At 41.2% G+C, this 18,569-nt stretch overlaps 3 long non-coding RNA genes across 3 annotated transcripts; 1 reads left to right on the top strand and 2 right to left on the bottom strand.

Annotated features, from left to right (window-relative positions):
- Positions 1-2,213: 2,213 nt before the first annotated feature.
- Positions 2,214-3,954, bottom strand: LOC309332728. The gene is made up of 3 exons (XR_014152316.1): positions 3,144-3,954; positions 2,792-2,999; positions 2,214-2,628 (listed from the first exon to the last, which is right to left on the bottom strand). It is a non-coding gene; the product is annotated as an uncharacterized lncRNA (long non-coding RNA).
- Positions 3,955-4,633: 679 nt separating this feature from the next.
- Positions 4,634-7,500, bottom strand: LOC309332726. The gene is made up of 2 exons (XR_014152314.1): positions 7,409-7,500; positions 4,634-4,779 (listed from the first exon to the last, which is right to left on the bottom strand). It is a non-coding gene; the product is annotated as an uncharacterized lncRNA (long non-coding RNA).
- Positions 7,501-7,533: 33 nt separating this feature from the next.
- LOC309332727 lies at positions 7,534-13,240 on the top strand. Its single transcript, XR_014152315.1, has 2 exons — positions 7,534-7,635; positions 12,808-13,240. It is a non-coding gene; the product is annotated as an uncharacterized lncRNA (long non-coding RNA).
- The last annotated feature ends 5,329 nt before the right edge of the window (positions 13,241-18,569 follow it).

Genomic DNA, 18,569 nt, shown 5'->3' with positions numbered 1-18,569 from the left:
GATTCCTTTAACGGAATTCCCATTCGCATCATTTGGAGGGATAGGCACCTTACCCCTCCAAGCACCAATTTAACCAATGCCTAACCGCCAACCTTACAAGTTGTGACGATTTGCTACGCAGTAGGCAAAAACCAAATGGCAACAGCCAATCAGCCAAATGGCAAAATTCCTACCAGGCCCCCGCTCAAAGGCGAACGACCCCATGACAGGCATAGCAAAGTCAAATGAACCCAAGAACCACCCTAATAAAAGGGAGGGGGCGGGTGATCCGATGCAAAACGGCCAAGAGGACGTCCTCTCGTCTATCTCCTCTATTTATAGACTCTTACCCCTCCTCCGAATTGGCAACACTCAAAAATTCCCAGCAACCCAGTTAACCCTTTACAGGCTTGGGTTCTCACCAAATTTTGCCTAGTCATGATGGTGGCCTGTTCCCCAACCGCAACACGTGCTCTCTGCTAGTGAGAACACGCTTTGCGACACGTTAGTGTGTCGGCTGCAGTGTGTAGGTGTGTTGCACGAACGTTTCCTGCGCTTCTCCTGGGGCTGGAAAGGGTTTAGTTTAACCTCCAGTTTGCTAGTAAAACTGAATTACTGTGTCACAAAACGATGCATATCTAAAAAGTGTGTCACCAACATGAAAAGTCTGGAAAGCTCTGAGCTAAAGTATATATAAATTGTATACAATTCATTTCATGTTCTTAAAGTTGTTAAGTAAACTCAGATTGTAAAAGAGATTAAGTATTGTAAACATTATAGTCTTCCCCCAAATTTGGGGTTTTCCTCTACCTGAAAAGTACTAGCTGACTGTGTTCTCCTATAGTTCCAAAATTTAAATCCCTATTCAAAATAGACAATTTGCTAAAGCTCAACCTGCTTTTGGTGGAAAAATAGTTGGGGAGAATTCACTTGATTGTTTGTACTAGTTGCTTATCTAATCCAAAATGCTATGTCTATGCTCGTTTAAAAGTGAAGGACCAGGTGTGATGGTAGGGCAGAAATAGAAAATCTGTGGCCCTCCAGGTTTTGTTGGACTACAGTTCTGAGTATCTCTCACCTCTGGTCATGCTGGCTGGGACTGATGAGAGTTGGAGTCGCACAACAATTTCCCCATTCTGGCCATAGGCTTTAGTTAGAGTCTCTTTTTCATGTACTTTTTCCTGTAATGATTTAAGGACAATCATTTGTTTGGTACCTTAAAACTGTAATGTCCTGGTTATGCTTTGTTGTTGTTTTTTGGTTTCCTAATTTGCAAAATGAAGATAATCCATTTTTTTCACCCACAAGAAAACTCTTCCTCATTAATGTTTGTAAGGTGTTAAAAAAATCTTCAACAATTAATTAATATATCTGAGCGCATTATAACAGTTATCTCAGCTGGACCCTAAATTAGGATCGAAGCTAAGGCTAGAGACATTTCATACATGCATTCAATTCACTAAGTCCCAGAGGGCTCCGGTTCTTTTATTTGCAGCCATATTCATCGTACTGACTTCAGAAGCAATTTCCATGGCTAAACCCTAATCCCCTGTGACCATCCTTTCCTATTTGCAGATAATTTGATTGACATGGCAAGATGAATTCCCTAGAGATTTCACCGGAGCTCAAATCTGTCTTCAGTCTCCTCTTGCACTCATTGTCTACTTCGCTCAGATCAAACTATTTTAAGTTTGGGGACAGTAGGTCAGGAGGGCAAAATCCCACACCCAGTTCTTTGACTTGTACCCAGTTTTGGCTGAGCATGAAGCATAATAGGAAAAGGGCAAACGGCTGTATGCCTGCAGATTGAAGATCACAAGTCCAATGCCTGGAGGCATTACTAGATGAGATATTTAAACAAAGTTCTTCCCTGCCCATCTCTTGGGCTTTTCCTGGCAGAAAGGTTAAAAGCTCATAGAAGATTATAGAGATAGATACAGATAGGGAATACAAAGAACTCACAGGTCCTAATTCCTCCAGTTCACAGCAGCGTAATCTTGTGATGAGATTTCACCTTTAAGGTAAATTTGGAAGTTGACGGAGGTTAAACAAGAGAAGCAGAACTTCTGACTTCTATAAAAAAATTAAAAAATAGTAATAATATTTTAAAAGCGTTGTTGTTATTCCAAATGTATATTTTCAAATATAACATAGTTCAAGATGACTACAGTAAATTGTAATTCGTCAAACGAAAAGATTTCTTGCTAACTTGATGGCAGACTCATATCTATATATTAAGTAACGTATAACACCTTTGTCATTACATCTTCATCTCCAGCAAGTTTTCCAACTCCCCTCCGACAGTGAAATAAATTGCTGAAGACTTGCGAGTTCCTAATATCTTTCATCCCACCTTCATACATACAATAAAGCACTAGTGTAACTGCTATCCAGGGATTTGTCTTTCAGAACATTATCCTCCATTTGGAAGATTTGTATTAAATGTTCCTGGTTCCAGGTACTTTTTCCTCCTAGCTTGATTGAACCCAACAGCTGGGGGTAAAATTATTTCCTGGCCCATATTATTTATTGTTTAATTATATTTAAATACTACCAGAACCTACCAGAGCCCTAAACACAGTCCCCCCCCCCCAAATCAATCCACCTTTACTCAACTTTTTACATTCCATTCCCAACAACACTCCAAATCTGCACTTACCATGTTTCCAGTGGCGTAGCGTGGGGGGTGCAGGGGGGCCCGGCCGCACTGGGCTCAACATCTGGGGGTTAGGGTTAGGGGGCGCTAATCCAGGGGTTAGGGGGCACAAATTACTTGCCTTGCCCCGGGTGCTGACAACCCACGCTACGCCACTGCATGTTTCTGCTAACGTCCTGAATGTGCAGCTCAAACTAGATGTGATCTTTGTTACATAGTTTGGTGTTTCCTGACTTTTAAAAATAAATAGCTCACACTACTGTGACTATCCGGCAATAGCCCCAGTTATAATCAGACCCCCTAGCCAGGAGCTTATGAACTTATGTGCAGCTCTCCCCATGTGATGAGCCACTATGGGGGCAGCCTTTTGAGTGAATCCCTTTGTTGAGCTGAACTGATGCCATCTACCTGCTCAGGCTGTCCACTAGATCCTTCTGGGTAGAAAAGGCTATTAGAGTTTCCTGTTTCAGCTGAGTCTTACTTAAGCCAAAATCACTAATCTAATCACAAAAGTTAGGTAGAAGTAATACCAGGCACTATAACTTTTATGGAAAATCTGTAGAACATGACTTGTCTGTCCCTATATGCATATCTCCCAAAGGAAGAACAAAAAAAGGCTCTCCAGCCTTCTATGTGTTAGCCTTCCTTAGGGAATGCTGACAGGGCTCACATATTTAAAGGTGAAGTTGGAAACTTGTGGTCAGTTCTGTTCTTCCCTTAGTAATTTTGTCATTTTTCTACTTTTATAGATTTGCCCATTTCTCTAAGCTATGGATTGCATACTGCTCAGTCTTCATTGTACAGATTATATATATTGGATGTTTTCTCATCATAATTCAAACATTCCACATGGAAGTAGATGTTGACTATAATCTTGATTTATCTTATCAGCTCAATGATTAAGCCCCTTTGGGGGAAGAAATGCTTATTGTACCCGAACAGCGTCCGGGTGTTGACTCACGAGTTGATGTTGCTTCTATCAAATACACAAGTGATTGCAAAGAAAAAGACTACACCTGTGATTTATTTGTTTGCTTGTTTATACAGTACTCCTTGTTGCGGAGCAGTTGTGCTTGGTGATATATTTTTGTGTGACTTTGCATTTTGCTCTTCAGTCCTGACTTTCTCCTTGGTCCTGGTTTGTTCCTCAGTCCCCTCTTCTTCATCATCCCTGGTTTGTCTGGTTCCTGGCTTGGACTGCTGTCCAAAGATTCAACCCTTACCCCCAAACCCTACATGTACTTTTCACAATGGAAGATGTGAGTAGCAAGCCAGGGAGGGAGCTGGTTTTGAATGAAACTATGGCAGAGGAAAAAATTAAAGCCACCCTTCTCCACCACCACCCCGATCCTAATCTTCCCCTCCCCCACATTTATTAACCGTTTAGCTATTTTTTCTATTTAAAAAATCACCTATACAACATTAAAAAAGTGACAGTGACTCTAGTTCAGCCCTAAGCTGCCATACACATTTGCATCCAATCTGATTCCTACCAATCAATGTTTAACCTACAGTGTGGATTTCACCATTCATCCTCCATGAATTTCTGTAAGACTTGGATGGATTGTGTGGCACTACTGTTTTTCAAGTTGACTGTAATGTTTTCTAACACTTCCCTTTTTGTGGATGTACTTGCCTTCCAGGTTTCTGTTTCATTTCATGCTTCTTTTCTGCTACTTCTATATTGATAATCACAGAATTTTCTCTGTAGATGGGTTTGAAATTTCTTCATGCTTCCTCCTGCAAAACCTTTTGTTTCTATCAAAGGCGTCAGCAGGTATCTGTTAAGACAGACTTGTTTTCTTCCATTACAAAGGCAACTCTCTTTAATGAAGATAGGAGCTATCATATAGGTGTAGAGGTAATCCCTGGAGCATAGGAGTTGTCATTAACTGTCTTGGAAAACATTTCTGAGAAGTTTAACAAATGAGAAGACTTGAAAACTAACTAAAAGACTTTCCCAAGAGCTATTCATGAAATATTTAGCTACTATTTCAGTGTGGTATGAATAAACAACTGTTTTATTCAATGAGAGATAAATTACGGTAGTCAAGTTTCATTTTGTTTTTCAATGGAGCCAGTTGCTTCACATCCATCAGGGGATTTGAGAATGGCTTCATTAATTCAAAAAATGTGTTGAACGTCTAGGAAGAAGAAAAAGAATTTGGAGCAGGCAATATGGAATCTTCTATGAAACGTCTCGCAGTTTTAACAGCCATGTATGTGTATTGTAGAGTTGTATTAAACAAAAAAGCTGCAATGATTCATGATTATTTATTATGAATCTCAACCAGGACAGAAGCTCTTCAGTGACATTCTAACAATCTGCATGTGTAGTTTATTTTGTTTGCTTTAGGTTGCCTATTAAACACAAGTTGTACAACGCTGACCACTGCACTATTTGATTTATTGCAATGCGGAGTTTAATGTTTATCTATGAAAATGCTTGCATTAAAAAGGAATAACTTCCTAGTTCCCTGAAAACCTAAATAACAAATAGACACTCTTTGCTATTTTGTTTGCCCAGAGTGCTGGCTAAGTCTGATTGGTTATGCAACTTCATGATTCTGCAACTCCACTCCACCACAAACAGGCAAAATTCCTGATTGGCTTGGATGACAGAGAGATCCAAGCCAATCAGGAATCATGTCATGTCACTACATATATGGGATCCTCCTTAATGAGGGTCCTGGTTGTGCCCAGGCCTCTGAGACACCCCCTAGGTGGCAGGTGCTGGGCATATCCCAGGCCTGTCATTATGGCCCCACAATCACGCCAGGCTGTTTGAGCCAATCCGAGGCAGGTGGTGTGATTGGGGGGCCTTTAAAAGCGGCAGCATGACGTGGCCAAGGCACTTGTTTCGTGCTGCCGAACACACCCCCCCCCGTCCCTATTTATAGGTTGCTGCATTGGCCTTGCTTCAGATGTTGGTCGGTCGCCTGTTTTGGAACAGGGGCCGGGTAGGAGTTTTGTCCACTTGGCAAATTGGCACTGGCCACTTGGTTTTTGCCTACACCCTTAGCAATCGTCACAACTTTGTAAGGTTTAGCGGTTAGGCATTGGCTTAGTGAAGTGTGTGCGAGGGGAGGTGCGGCCATCATCTGCCCCTCCATGAATAAGGGTATTCCGGTAAAGGAATCTGGGGGTCCTGGATCTCGTCCAAAGTCCGGATGAGGGGCTAGGATCATGCCAGGGCCACAGGAACCCAGGGGTGAGCTTCGGTTGGTCATAAAGCCCTAAACGGCCTCGGTCCAGTATACCTGAAGGAGCGTCTCCACCCCCATCATTCTGCCCGGACACTGAGGTCCAGCGCTGAGGGCCTTCTGGTGGTTCCCTCATTGCGAGAAGCAAAGCTACAGGGAACCAGGCAGAGGGCCTTCTCGGTAGTGGCGCCCGCCCTGTGGAATGCCCTTCCAGCAGATGTCAAAGCGATAAACAACTACCTGACATTCAGAAGACATCTTAAGGCAGCCCTGTTCAGGGAAGTTTTTAATGTGTGATATTTTACTGTATTTTTGCTTTCTATGGAAGCCGCCCAGAGTGGCTGGGGAGGCCCAGCCCGATGGGCGGGGTATAAATAATAAATTATTATTAATTATTATTATTATTATTATTATTATTATTATTATTATTATTATTCATAGATGTTACTCCCTTGTTTGGTGTTTACCCTTCCAGACTACCTGCCAGAGAGGTGGGAGTCAGTTATAGTCAGTTACCAATGCCTAAGCCAACACCACTCACTTTGCTGTAATCAATAAAGTTGTGGCCTAAATTTTGCCCAGTAACTTAAACCAAAAATACGTGTCAGTGTGAAGTTATTTTACTTGGCGGCCTTGGAGTGCAACCTATCAGACCGAGCTACATAGAACCAGAACTCATTGTAAACAAAGCAACACTATCCTCAGTAAGAGGTGAGGGAAGTGTCCATGTGTTGCTTAGGCAAACAGATGACCTTCACTGTCTTTCTGCACTGCTGTGTGAGAGTGTTTTCATTGCAGTCCCATTACAGCACAGTGCAGAAAGACACGGAGCTATGCCCAGTTGCCGTGGCAACACAGCAATGAGATTCCTGTCTCACTGCACTGTCACTCTTTTGTCTCAGAACCATGGGGATGACTTCCCTTTCCCCTGTGCCCTGAGTTTGGATACAAATTCTGGCACATATCATACTGAGGCTAAATGGGATGCTTGTTTGACTACGCATGCAGATGTGCACCCAGATGCCCATTTGAAATGGCACCTGTGCCAAAGGTCCCAGTTTCGCTGCACTGTACTGTGGCAGATTTTCATTATTTCAATGCAGCACAGCAAAGCTGGAAGTTTTGGCCTGGTTGCTTACAAGAAGGAAAGAGGGAACGCCTCCTCTCTTTCCCCACCAATACTTTCACACTCTTTCTAGCAGCCTTCAATAAAAAGCACCCAAAAGAAAGGAAATTTTTGAAACATGGACATGTTTGTGTCATAGCTGGATCCCTGGTTCAGCTCGGCTCTAATGAACTGATTTGTTGTGAAATAGTTGGAAATGTTTAACTCAATCATGGAATACTGATGTGTCAATCAGTTAAAAGGTCTTATATGTCTGTTAACTAATGATCAATGTCACTGCATTGAAAAACCCTAGAACCAGCTTTTGTAAATGGGTTTGTGAACTTTGACCAAACTTTCCAAGTTCCTCTCTTTGTAATGACACACAATGAAGTGGCAGTTTAATTTGAGGCTGGCAGCTGGAAAGAATAGTGGAGACAGATAAAAGGTAAAGTTCTTCTTTACTGATATTGTGAACGATGACGGCGAACTTGAGTCCAGAACAAAGAAAGTAGATTCTAAAGGAGCATGTCTACTTTTGCTCCACCCTGTATTTGTAATGTAATTCCACAGGGAATGTATTTCACAAAGAAAAGATGGGGAAAGGAGGTGGCAGTTGGCAATTGGCAGTTGGGAGGTGACAGTTGGGAGTTAGTTGGCTATTCCTGTTTGTTCCATCTTTGACTGTGAAGGTGAGAGGACTTCGTGCAGACACTGTCTGGAGGAGTTTGTAAAGAATAAAAAAGTAAAGGTACCCCTGCCCATACAGGCCAGTCGTGTCCGACTCTAGGGTTGTGTGCCCATCTCACTTAAGAGGCCAGGGGCCAGCGCTGTCCGGAGACACTTCCGGGTCACGTGGCCAGCGTGACGAAGCTGCTCTGGCGAGCCAGCACCAGCGCAGCACACGGAAACGCCATTTACCTTCCCGCTATAAAGCAGTACCTATTTATCTACTTGCACTTAGGGGTGCTTTCGAACTGCTAGGTGGGCAGGAGCTGGGCCCGGAAGACAGGAGCTCACTCCGCCACAGGGATTCTAACCGCCGACCATACGATCGGCAGGTCCTAGGCACTGAGGTTTTACCCACAGCGCACCTGCGTCCATTTTTGTAAAGAATACTTGCTCTTAAACTGTTGCCAGCCTGACAAGTAAAGAGATTTATCTTCAACTATTCGTGTATTTTTTTATCACAAAGAGCTAACATTTATCTACTGATAAGGGTGGGGGTCAACTCTTCCATCTCCGTCCTATCACCACACCAGCCAATTTCCAGCCTAGCTACGTTCATACTTGGCGATAATGAAGCAAGGGGGAGTTGAAGATTGGAGTCACCTTTCAACAGCTCCCTACACCAGATTTTTACTTGTTTAGCTGAAATACATTGTGTTCTTTCTAAGTTTTCAGCCTCAAAGAGTTAATGACAATCAGCTTTGGCTCAACACAATATGATGGTACATTATAAAGTGTGATCACAGGAGTAAGCTCTTTCATAATATCCACTTCTCCGTCAACAGCAGGTCATGATACCACTTAGATCAATGTCTTCTCTGTTGATTAGCCTGAGATGGCTGTGGAAGGCTGGTAAGGGAAGAAGGAAGTGCTGTGTGCAGCACACACACTGTGTGCTTTCTTAGAAACTGAAACCATTTCTGATGCATTTACTATGGATTATATTCTGGCAAATGGAATGTGTTTACAGTTGATGGTCATTTCCTTGCTTGGCACTGCTAGTAAAAAGGAAATTAAATAACAAATGTTTTAGAGTGATTCAGGAGATATGGGGAGAGGTCAATCCAAAAAGCCAAAGAAACAAAGATCTGACATTAGAAGCTGTGCATGGAAGAATCCCTCTAAAAAAACCCAGACTTGTTACAATGAAATGAGTCACATTCTCTATTCATTTCTTTTATAAAATAAAAATAAAATAAAATCAATAGTCAAAGTGACTATAACAAGCCGGAAACTGGACAGTTTCAATTTGGGTGATAGGCATTGCTCTCAAATGCATCCTTGGAGCTCTGTGCCTTGCCTCGTTTTGTTGTGCTGTTGCGGTTGTAAGCTCTCTCACATTCATACTGTTGAACTGCTATGCATGTTCCAGTTGAAAGAGCCAACAGCACTTTTGTGTATTATACAAAAGCAATAATTCTTCCCCTCCAAACAAAACCTTTTTCAGAGCAATACAAAACCAGTCCCAGATGCTGTACTTGTCAGGGAATAATAACATTCTCATTGCACCTCCAGGGTATACAAGTCTTCTAACACTTTTGATGCATGATTACCCAACCAAAGTTGTGCTCTCTTGGATCCATTTTTTCCCTTTTACTGTTGCACTGCAGCGTGTCAGAGGTCTGGCTTTTGGATTCTGTTTAAGAACTCGAGCAATTTGCCAAAGCACTTATTCTGAAGTAATGCTGGAGGGTTCCCCTAGCTTTTGGTGTATGATCAGCAAAACTGCTCTAAAGGAGGTGTCTTTTTAGACCAGAGCGGCAAAATAATTCAGTGTTATGCTTTCTCTGCCTGTTGCTGGAAAATGAGGCTACAAATAAGTTTAACAGACTTGAACTCTGCAACCTTTTGGAAATATACATTTAAGTACAGGTATAGCAAAATGAAGAAATGATGCAATTCAGTCTATGTGGGACTGACGTTGGGTCTGGTTTGGAAGCTGCACCTAGTGCAGAATGCCACAGTGACCCTTTGTGCAGGAGTAGCTCACCATCAACATATAACATGGGTGTCGAAAGCTATGAACTGGCTGCTGATACCCTATTGAACCAGTTTTGAAGTACTTGTTTTGACATATAAAGTCTTAGTTCATGCCTTTGTCGTTTTTGTGTGAGCTGCTTGGACATCTTTGCTGCTGCAAGTTGTGACATGGCATCATGAATAGGGTAAAAGAAAAACAGCTGTGAAGTCGTCTGTTTTGGCACACCACTGCTGGAGTATGTCAAAGTAACCTGCGGTGAAGCAGGGGTCCCAGTTCCACTCCCTGCCCTCCCAATAGATAACATCAATATAAGTAATGGAATGAACAATTAATGCAATAAATGCAGTGCGGGCAGCATCCCTGTTCTTGGTCAAGTTGAGAGGAGACACAAGGTGTCTCCCCCAGCCCCACTATATGTTTAGTTAGGGAGTTGAACTCTAACTAAACCTCCCTGCTCCCAAACTAAGTCAGGATCAGATTTAGGGTGCAGTTTATGAGTGTTCTGCAGATTGATCTAGGGTTGGACTGCAACTGTGTCCCAGATCATAGAGGCTGTGCACAGTCCCATTTTTTTTTAATAACCATTGTAGATTGTTGTAAACAGTTTAGAGGTCTTCTTTCAAGTAAGTCACATTTGTATATTTTTTAAAAAATCATTCAATCACTGCCTAAATAAATAAGGGCTAATCACTCAAGCATTTGACTAAGTCAGGCATCACCCAACCTGCAGCCCTCCAGATGTTTTGGCCTACAACTCCCATGATCCCTAGCTAACAGGACCAGTGGTCAGAGATGATGGGAACTGTAGTCCAAAACACCTTGAGGGCCGAAGGTTGGGGGTGCCTGGACTAAGTGATGTTCTTTGCCTGGTTGATGCTGGGCAATATAATCTTCTTGTTGCTTTTTTATTTAAGTTGTCACTTTGAGGTTTTGTGAACAGCTAAGAGCAGTATGCATATACATAATTCAAACAAACAAACAAACAATGTATATTTTTGATAAAGAAATTTACTGGGCATGCAGATCCAGCATCCCAAACTTGCAGAATCCTCACAGGGTACTGTCTGGTGTTTTGTTTGGCTTTAAATAAGTTTTTAAAAGAAGTGCATTGGGTAAAATGGTGCTAAAATGTAGGGATGGACAGATCTCATTCCCTCTCAGCTTTACATTTACATTTTAGGAATTCATTCAAACAGAGAATTCTTAAGTGATTGTGGTAGATTAAATCATCTTTCCTTATGTGTAACAAGAATGATAGCTTTTGTCCTCATGTGTTGTGATAAGGACCATTATGTTAATTACAGTGACTGACATGTTACTGGATATGAAACCAAGGATCGTGATGATGCTTGAAGAACACTTCTTTAAAGAAGAAGAAGGTGTGTGGGGGGATATCTTAGAGTGATGTGATACTGCTTCACCCATGAAAAGTCTTCCTCAGAAGTGTCAGAACAGAAACTTGCAACTGGAGACAGAATACTGAGCTAGTAAACATATACTAAAAGCTTAGGTTTCTTTTTTCCCCTGGGAAAAAATTTCAGTGGACAGAAATTAATTTCCTATTTAAGGTTTAATTAAAGAAATGAGAAAATTACAGCTTTAATGTATAGCGTAGCCACCTTAGGAAAATCAGTAAACCTTTACAAATCTATATATGTGTATATGTTTATTTAATAGATCAACTTCACCGCCCTACCAATTTAGAAGTTTGTGAATTACAACTGCTGCAATTATGCCAAAAGGCAATTTTAAGAGACTGCAGATAATCTACAATGAATATCTCCAAACTTTTCCTCCACCACAAAAAAGGCTGCTTAAAGGAATCTTGTTCAAATTCCCTAAAATATTGTATGTGCCCTAATGTGTGTGTGTCTGTACTGGGTCTAAACTTGCTGTTTGTGACATTAGCAAAGATGACCCAGATTATAGTGTATGTTGACTAAGAATATCCCAATTTCTTGCCCTTGGGTTCTGTGATTTTTAATTATAATCTGAAAAGCATGACCTTGAAACATTTATACATAGAGACAGATTTCCAGCTTTTATTTCTATACAGCTCAAAGAAACAACACAATAGATATATAATCCCTGAGAAATACCTTAGGGAAATAGGGCTGTGTGTGTTTTTGGTGGTGATATCTGTGAGCTGCCTCAGCATGGTAGATAATTTACATTCACTGACAGTCCAGGGGAACTGGACACAATGTCTTTCTCTCTTTTGACAACAAAATACAAATAAAATGGTGGCCAGACCCAAATTATAGAGTTTTTAGATCAATAATTCTCTAGCGCACGTCAACTGCAGTAATTACCTTGCCTGCTAATTGCATTAAGGAAAGGTCCTTTTCTCAGAAACAAATTACTTGCACACCCAGATTGGAATTATAGGTATTTATTATCCACCACACAACCAACATGTTTGCAGTTCTGTTGTAAACTGGGAATTTAATCTGATCAGAAATGGATCAGATGAGAAAGATGCAGATTTGCCCAAAATAATAACATATAAAAGATCTGCCTATCACACATGGTTCTGTACTTCCAAGATGGAACTTTTCAATCTGAAATGGCTGGCTTTCTGTATCTTTCTTATTTACATGGCCTAGAAAGTTGTGGTGGGGTTAATTTTGATTTGAATTGTGAACAGAGGTCAGAAATGATGAGGCAGAGACCATGAGCTGGGTGAAACTAGGGCCACTTCATTTTAACAAAAGGAGGTCTGAATAGGAAAATACTGGGCTGAAAACTATTATTCTCTAAAAGGCTGCTGAGCCTGGTGTTATTGGGCAAGCCTAGCCTGCCTGGTGGAGAGGTGGTAATAATGCCATGCCCTCCCTCAGATCACACCTCTTTGGGTGATGTGAGAGGGTTTTCTGCCCACCAAGTGGCCCACATCTGTAAGAATGGGATACAAGTTACCCTGCCAATGGGTCCCCAAATCTCAAGACTCACCTGTGAAAAGTTCCCCAGGGTGTTCACCTGTTCTTCCTTCTTAGTACCTTTCACACATATCCCTGCCAAAATGACCAATAAAACAAAAAATCAACCTATTGAATTTCCTGGTACCCCACTAATTGCTCCTCTACTGGTCAACAGTACAAAGTAAGTGCAAAACTGATATGAGACCGATCTATCTCTTACTCTGCTTCATTAGGTGACCAGCTCTGCCTTTCAAGGGGGATGGGACAGCTGCTACCCAAGCACTGAAGAATCAAGAACTGGACAATATCAGCTTAAACAACTTGGTTTGGCTCTGTCCATCACTGGTGCTGATGTGACACACGCCCACACATTGCATCCTTGTCTTCCCCCTTCTTGACCCAATCCCACAGACAAACAAGTCTCAGTTTGGACACCAGAAGAGCAAGGTGGAGGGACAGCATTCTGTGCTTTGATTATTTTATTTTAGCCTTAGAGAAGGAATACTTCCAACTATGCTTGATTTGCTAGGAGGGAAAGGTTGCTATTTTTCCCCCCAACAGTTATTGGGTCAATAGAAGATTTCTCTACCTCTTTGCTTCTTGTCTTGGCTGATTGTACATGATACTACTCATTTACCATGAAGTAAATTCAACTGAGTTTATGTGCCCGATGTCTGGCTTTCTGTTATAAGATTTCTGCCTAAGGCATAAATTTTCCTGCTACAATCCCCTATGCACCTGCCAGGGAGTGAATCCAACTGAAACCAGTGGAATGTACTTCTAGATAAAAATGAGCAGGTATGTACTGTTAGTCTCATTCCAGGCATCAGTTACATTGTTTCTGTTGGTACCCTAGTAGTTCCCCCATGTGGTGGGAAAACTCAGTAACAACGGTTGCAAATCATCAAGCACTGTTCTAGCACTGGAATCTTGATTTCAGGCCTAGCTTTTACAAAGAACACTCAATGGTGAAAAGATTCCTGGATTATACAATTTCAGGTTACATAAAGGGGTCACATTGTTGATATTTCTCCTTTAAAATAATTCCCTATACAACTCAAATATCGATATGACTTGCCGTTCCCCATGTCCATGTAGTGTGAAATGATGCAGTACCCTGTTTCATGTTTCCTGGTCCAGGAACAGTTTTACTGCATCATCTGTTTGGTGTGTGACTAATCCACAGTTGGGTTTGTTAAGGTTCACGTCCAAACTGCAGATTTCCAGACTGTGATTCTGATTTGTGCTTAATGAAGCTAATCCTGCCCCAGAGAGAACATCCATTTCTCATTGTTCTGTGATTACCTTGCAACTAGTGCTTCTAGAACAAAATACAACATAGTTATTGGCTAGTTATGGCTGCTTACGTGCAATTAGTAAAAAAGTATGATAGCAGCCTTTACGGAGAGTTGTACATCTCTGAAAACCAATCTACAAGCTAACAAATGTCAGCATGCTGCTCACCATGCAGGGATCACTCCAGCATAAGAAATAAGTAAAAACTAAGACTGATTAAGTATCAGAAAGAAAGTGTTCACTAATAATCATTGCAATGCAGTTTACCTGCCAAATTGTCCACATTATATACTTGAGGAAGTCCTATCTAGACTTCAAATGAAAGAATAGATTTTTAATGTGCCATTTTAATGGAATCCGATGGGTTTTGGCAGTTCTAGCTGGGCAGATAATGTGCAGAACTGCATTCCTTCAATTCCCCATATCATCACAATCTTTGACCTTTGATACAGATATTTAAGCAATTTAATATAAGAAAGATTCCCAGTGCATCTGTGGTTTATCACAGCTTCATGTTTCACATCTTCTACAATATGGAGCTGGGGAAATGTACAGAATAGACTCTTGCAGTGAAAAGGAGAAAATGGCAGGATCAGGAAGAAACCTAAGCCCACTTCTTATAATGTCATTGAACTGTCTAATGTTGACAGGGCCCCAGTTTCTACGGCTAGAGGTAAAAACGTTGAAGCATTATTGGAGCTGGAGAATGGTATGACCACTTCTCAAGTAGTAATATGGATATGGATATGTTTGTGCTCATACTGAAATTGAAAAAACAACATGAATTCATCTGTCACTCCAAAGTGACTATAAAACTAACAGAGGGGGAATAATTGAATGCCCAAGTCAGACCACAAATTCCAACCACAAGCCATAGTAATTTCTTTCGTGTGTTTATCTTATTGTGATAGCACAACACAGGATTGTGTGTTTTACTTTAACTTTCAGTAGGCTTTCTGGTCTTCTTCACAACAGCTCTTCTTCAACTATGAAAGAGGAGAAAACTTCAGAACTTTTCTCTCCTCTCATTTTTCCATTAATTCCTTTCTTCAATTATTCACTATTTATTCACTAGCCCATACAGGTGATGTTTTGCCAGTATTCTATCTTGAAGGATAAAAATATCACCCACTTCCTTTTCTTAGCACCCTCTCCACCCCAAAGATGTTTGCTTGACTCCAATATCTGAGGCCTCATTCTCTCTGATGCCATAAACCTATATCTGGACCTATATCTGAGGTTGCAGATGAACACAAATGACATGAAAGAATGTTCCTCTATGTAAGGAGCTGTTGACAGATGACGCCAGCATTCAGCCTTCTCTGGCCTCATCAAGACCAAGTATAAACACAGCCAGGCCAGGAGTTGAGTGTTGTGGTATTGGGATGGGAATGGGAATGGAGATAGAGATGTCAGCCCCACTCTTACCAGTAGATAAAGTGGGTAGGTGGGAAACAGGAATAAAGAGAAAGCAGGCAGTTTTTAGAATGAACAAAACTTGGAGATTGGTTTTAGGTAGTGCTAGGTTTAAAAAGTTTATAGAAATTAAAATGAGATTCTTCACCCAGAAGTTGAAAGTAGAGAATATTCCCTCAGAAAATAAAGTCCCCTCTTCAAGTGGTGTGAGCTTAGAATTCATCTGTGGAAGGGTTTCTGCCTGCATGGTTCTTCTCAGCCAGAATACTTTATTCTGATTTTAACACAACACTCAAAATGGAGGTCATGGCTGAAAAGCTTGAGAAAAACTAACACAGCATAGACCCGATGCTCCTTGCCCCCTTCTTGCAAACTTGTCTGGGCTGAGAGGTGCTCTGATTTATAGCATTTAGGCTGGCGTCAATGCACACATGTATGTGGAGAGTGCATTTAGGGTTCCTCGGGCCAATGAAAACTACAGTTTCATTGATTAGGGATGTGTCAAAATTGGTTGTTGGTTCTTTCATTTATATGAGGCAAGATCTCAAGTGGCTCCTGTGGAACAAATTTCTGACATTTAGCACTCTGCTTATATCACATAGGGGCATGGATTGTATAACTAGATCTTCATGTGTCTTTTTCTCTCTCTACCTGTAGATAGCTATGCTTTTGTGTGTGTTTCTTCCTTACATTATGTTTGTTCTCTGCTAGTTATTAGAACAGACATGACCTTTCACATAACTAGGTGCATGCTTTGGACAGAAGTTTGAAGAGGCAACCTGTGTAGTGTTGCAATTCGCTCAGCCCAGCACACAGTGCTTTTAACAAATTCTCCTGCTTGTGAACATCACACTGATCCATAAATATGCCTAAGGAAATGTTTCTACAAAAATGGCAAAGCAAATGAGCTTAGACTGCAAAGCCCCCTGAGTACCGGTATCACAAGGAGAATGAATCTATTTTCACATCTTAGTGCATTAGAGAGAAATCCTTATTTAATCAAATTTGTAATGATGTCAATGGCTCCACAAGCAAAAGGGCTTGCCTGGAACAGCTGCTGTATTAGGAAATCTGTGCTCCCAATTTGCTTCAGATAGGCCAAGAGGTAACAACAATGCTTAACATTCTTCAAGGTTTCCTTGGAACACTTTGCTGCTATAATGGAAAGACCAGATGAAGTGAATTAAAATGACCTTGCTGTGTTGAATTAGTAAAAATTCGTGTATTTGGGCACTAAATCAATGGCTGGCAGCAACATGGCTCAGCTGTATGCAAGTCTGCGGTAGGCCTCTCATAATGTGACATGCAAACTATCTTTCTTTGCAGATGCCAGCACTTTCCCTAGCACTCTCCCAGAACCCACTGTGCTAACACCTGTCTGAACTTGAAGTTTGGATTGAAAGTGGCTTAATGGCTTGGCAGTTGTGCTGTACAAAGCCATGTGGATACTAGCACAGATTCCCAGGAGACACCAGGGTTCTTGTTCCTGGAACTAGTGAAGAAATCTAAAAGCAAAGGACAACAAAATTAATCATTGTCTTCAGCCTCAAATTGCATCAGCCCCAAATGTTATATAGCATTGTCACAAAAGCAGTGTTCCACCAAAACAAAGCTAATGGTTCACTCAGCATATTCCGTTACAAATCCTTATTAGCACAATTAATTCTCATTAGCTCGATTCTATTCAAAGTCTGAATTTATCCATACCTATTGGTTGTTGTTCAAAAAAAAGAAACACATGAATGTTTTGTATTGATCTCTGCAAAATGTATTTAATAGTGACAATTAAATGTTGAAAAGGGACTCCATCCCACATATGCTGGCATAGATATCTAATGGTACAAAACATAGTTTTGGCTGGTGGGTAAACATCTAATAAGGGGAGTGGGTGGCGCTGTGGTCTAAACCACTGAGCCACTTGGGCTTGCTGATCGGAAGGTTGACAGTTCGAATCCCTGCTATGGGGTGAGCTCCCTTTGCTCTATCCCAGCTCCTATCAACCTAGCAGTTCGAAAGCTTGCCAGTGCAAGTAGATAAATAGGTACCGCTGTGGTGGGAAGGTAAATGGTGTTTCTGTGCACTTTGGCTTCTGTTATGGTGTTCTGTTGCACCAGAAGCGGTTTAGTCATGTTAGCCACATGACCCAGAAAGCTGTCTGTGGACAAATGCTGGCTCCCTCAGCCTGAAAAGTGAGATGAGTGCCGCAACCCCATAGTCGCTTTTGACTGGACTTAACCATCCAGGGGTCCTTTAATCTAATATTTCCATATCAGAAGAATTACTATATAATTGGGCTATACTAGTAATTCATTGAGACAGAAGCAATTATTCTAAGCATCACTTACATTGCACTTGTAAATGCTCTTGCTAACTACCTAAATATCAAAGCTACTAGTAAGCATACCTATATTCGTAAGTATAATTCATTTATATTATACCAGAAAATGCAATAGGCATTCAGCTATTGTAGCACATCTGGTCTTACCAGCTATACAAAAGCACGCACGCAAACACACACACCCCGCCTTGGGGAATAGAATTGCTCTCAATATGCCAGCCGTGTCCTTCATTGCAACTTGAATTGAAAACATTAGCTAGGTACTGTTACAGCAGAGGAAATGCAAATGCAAATAAATCCATTGTAGTTTTGTGTGCTAATAACTTTGATCTATAGGCTCCATTTTGTTTGTTTGGGTTTTTTGTGGTTTGAAGACTTACTCATGTGCAAATAAGCAGCTGTGAAGTAGCAACTAGAAAATCAGATCTAACGAATGTGAGAATTCGTGCATTACCAGGCACACAGAGAGAGTTTACTGTCACATTTTCCTTGAGATACACTGAATGGCTGCTATTCATACTGCAAGTGCAGCCTGTTCTGAAGGCATGACACATACTCTGTGGGGTCAATAGTGTTTGGCTGTGCCATATATAAGAGCTACAGGGAGGCATCTCAGAACCTGCTCTTCCATCCAGCAACAACAATTATGGAGGTTACCCAGTGAGATGGGGCTCTAACAGTCATGGTTTACCAAGTGGATTTTGGATCCTATATTCTATGCACTTAGGAACAATATGCAGAGTGCTTCAGCTGAAATTGAAAATTCCTTAGAATAGTGATTGCAAACTTGTTTATGCCCAGCATACGCAATCTAGAGCCTCACTGCAAAGTAACACATTTATAGAAAAGATGTATAAAATTAGAAACCCCTTTCATGTTCCTCATTTGCCCTTTATATAGCACTTCTGCTGTGCAAAAATATTTCAAGATAATTCCCCTTTCAAC

Source organism: Podarcis erhardii (assembly GCF_964252035.2).
Source record: "Podarcis erhardii genome assembly, chromosome: 17".
Lineage (NCBI taxonomy): Eukaryota > Metazoa > Chordata > Lepidosauria > Squamata > Lacertidae > Podarcis > Podarcis erhardii.
The sequence above is the reverse complement of the archived record's forward strand: the minus strand, read 5'-3'. Positions and strand labels throughout refer to the sequence as shown.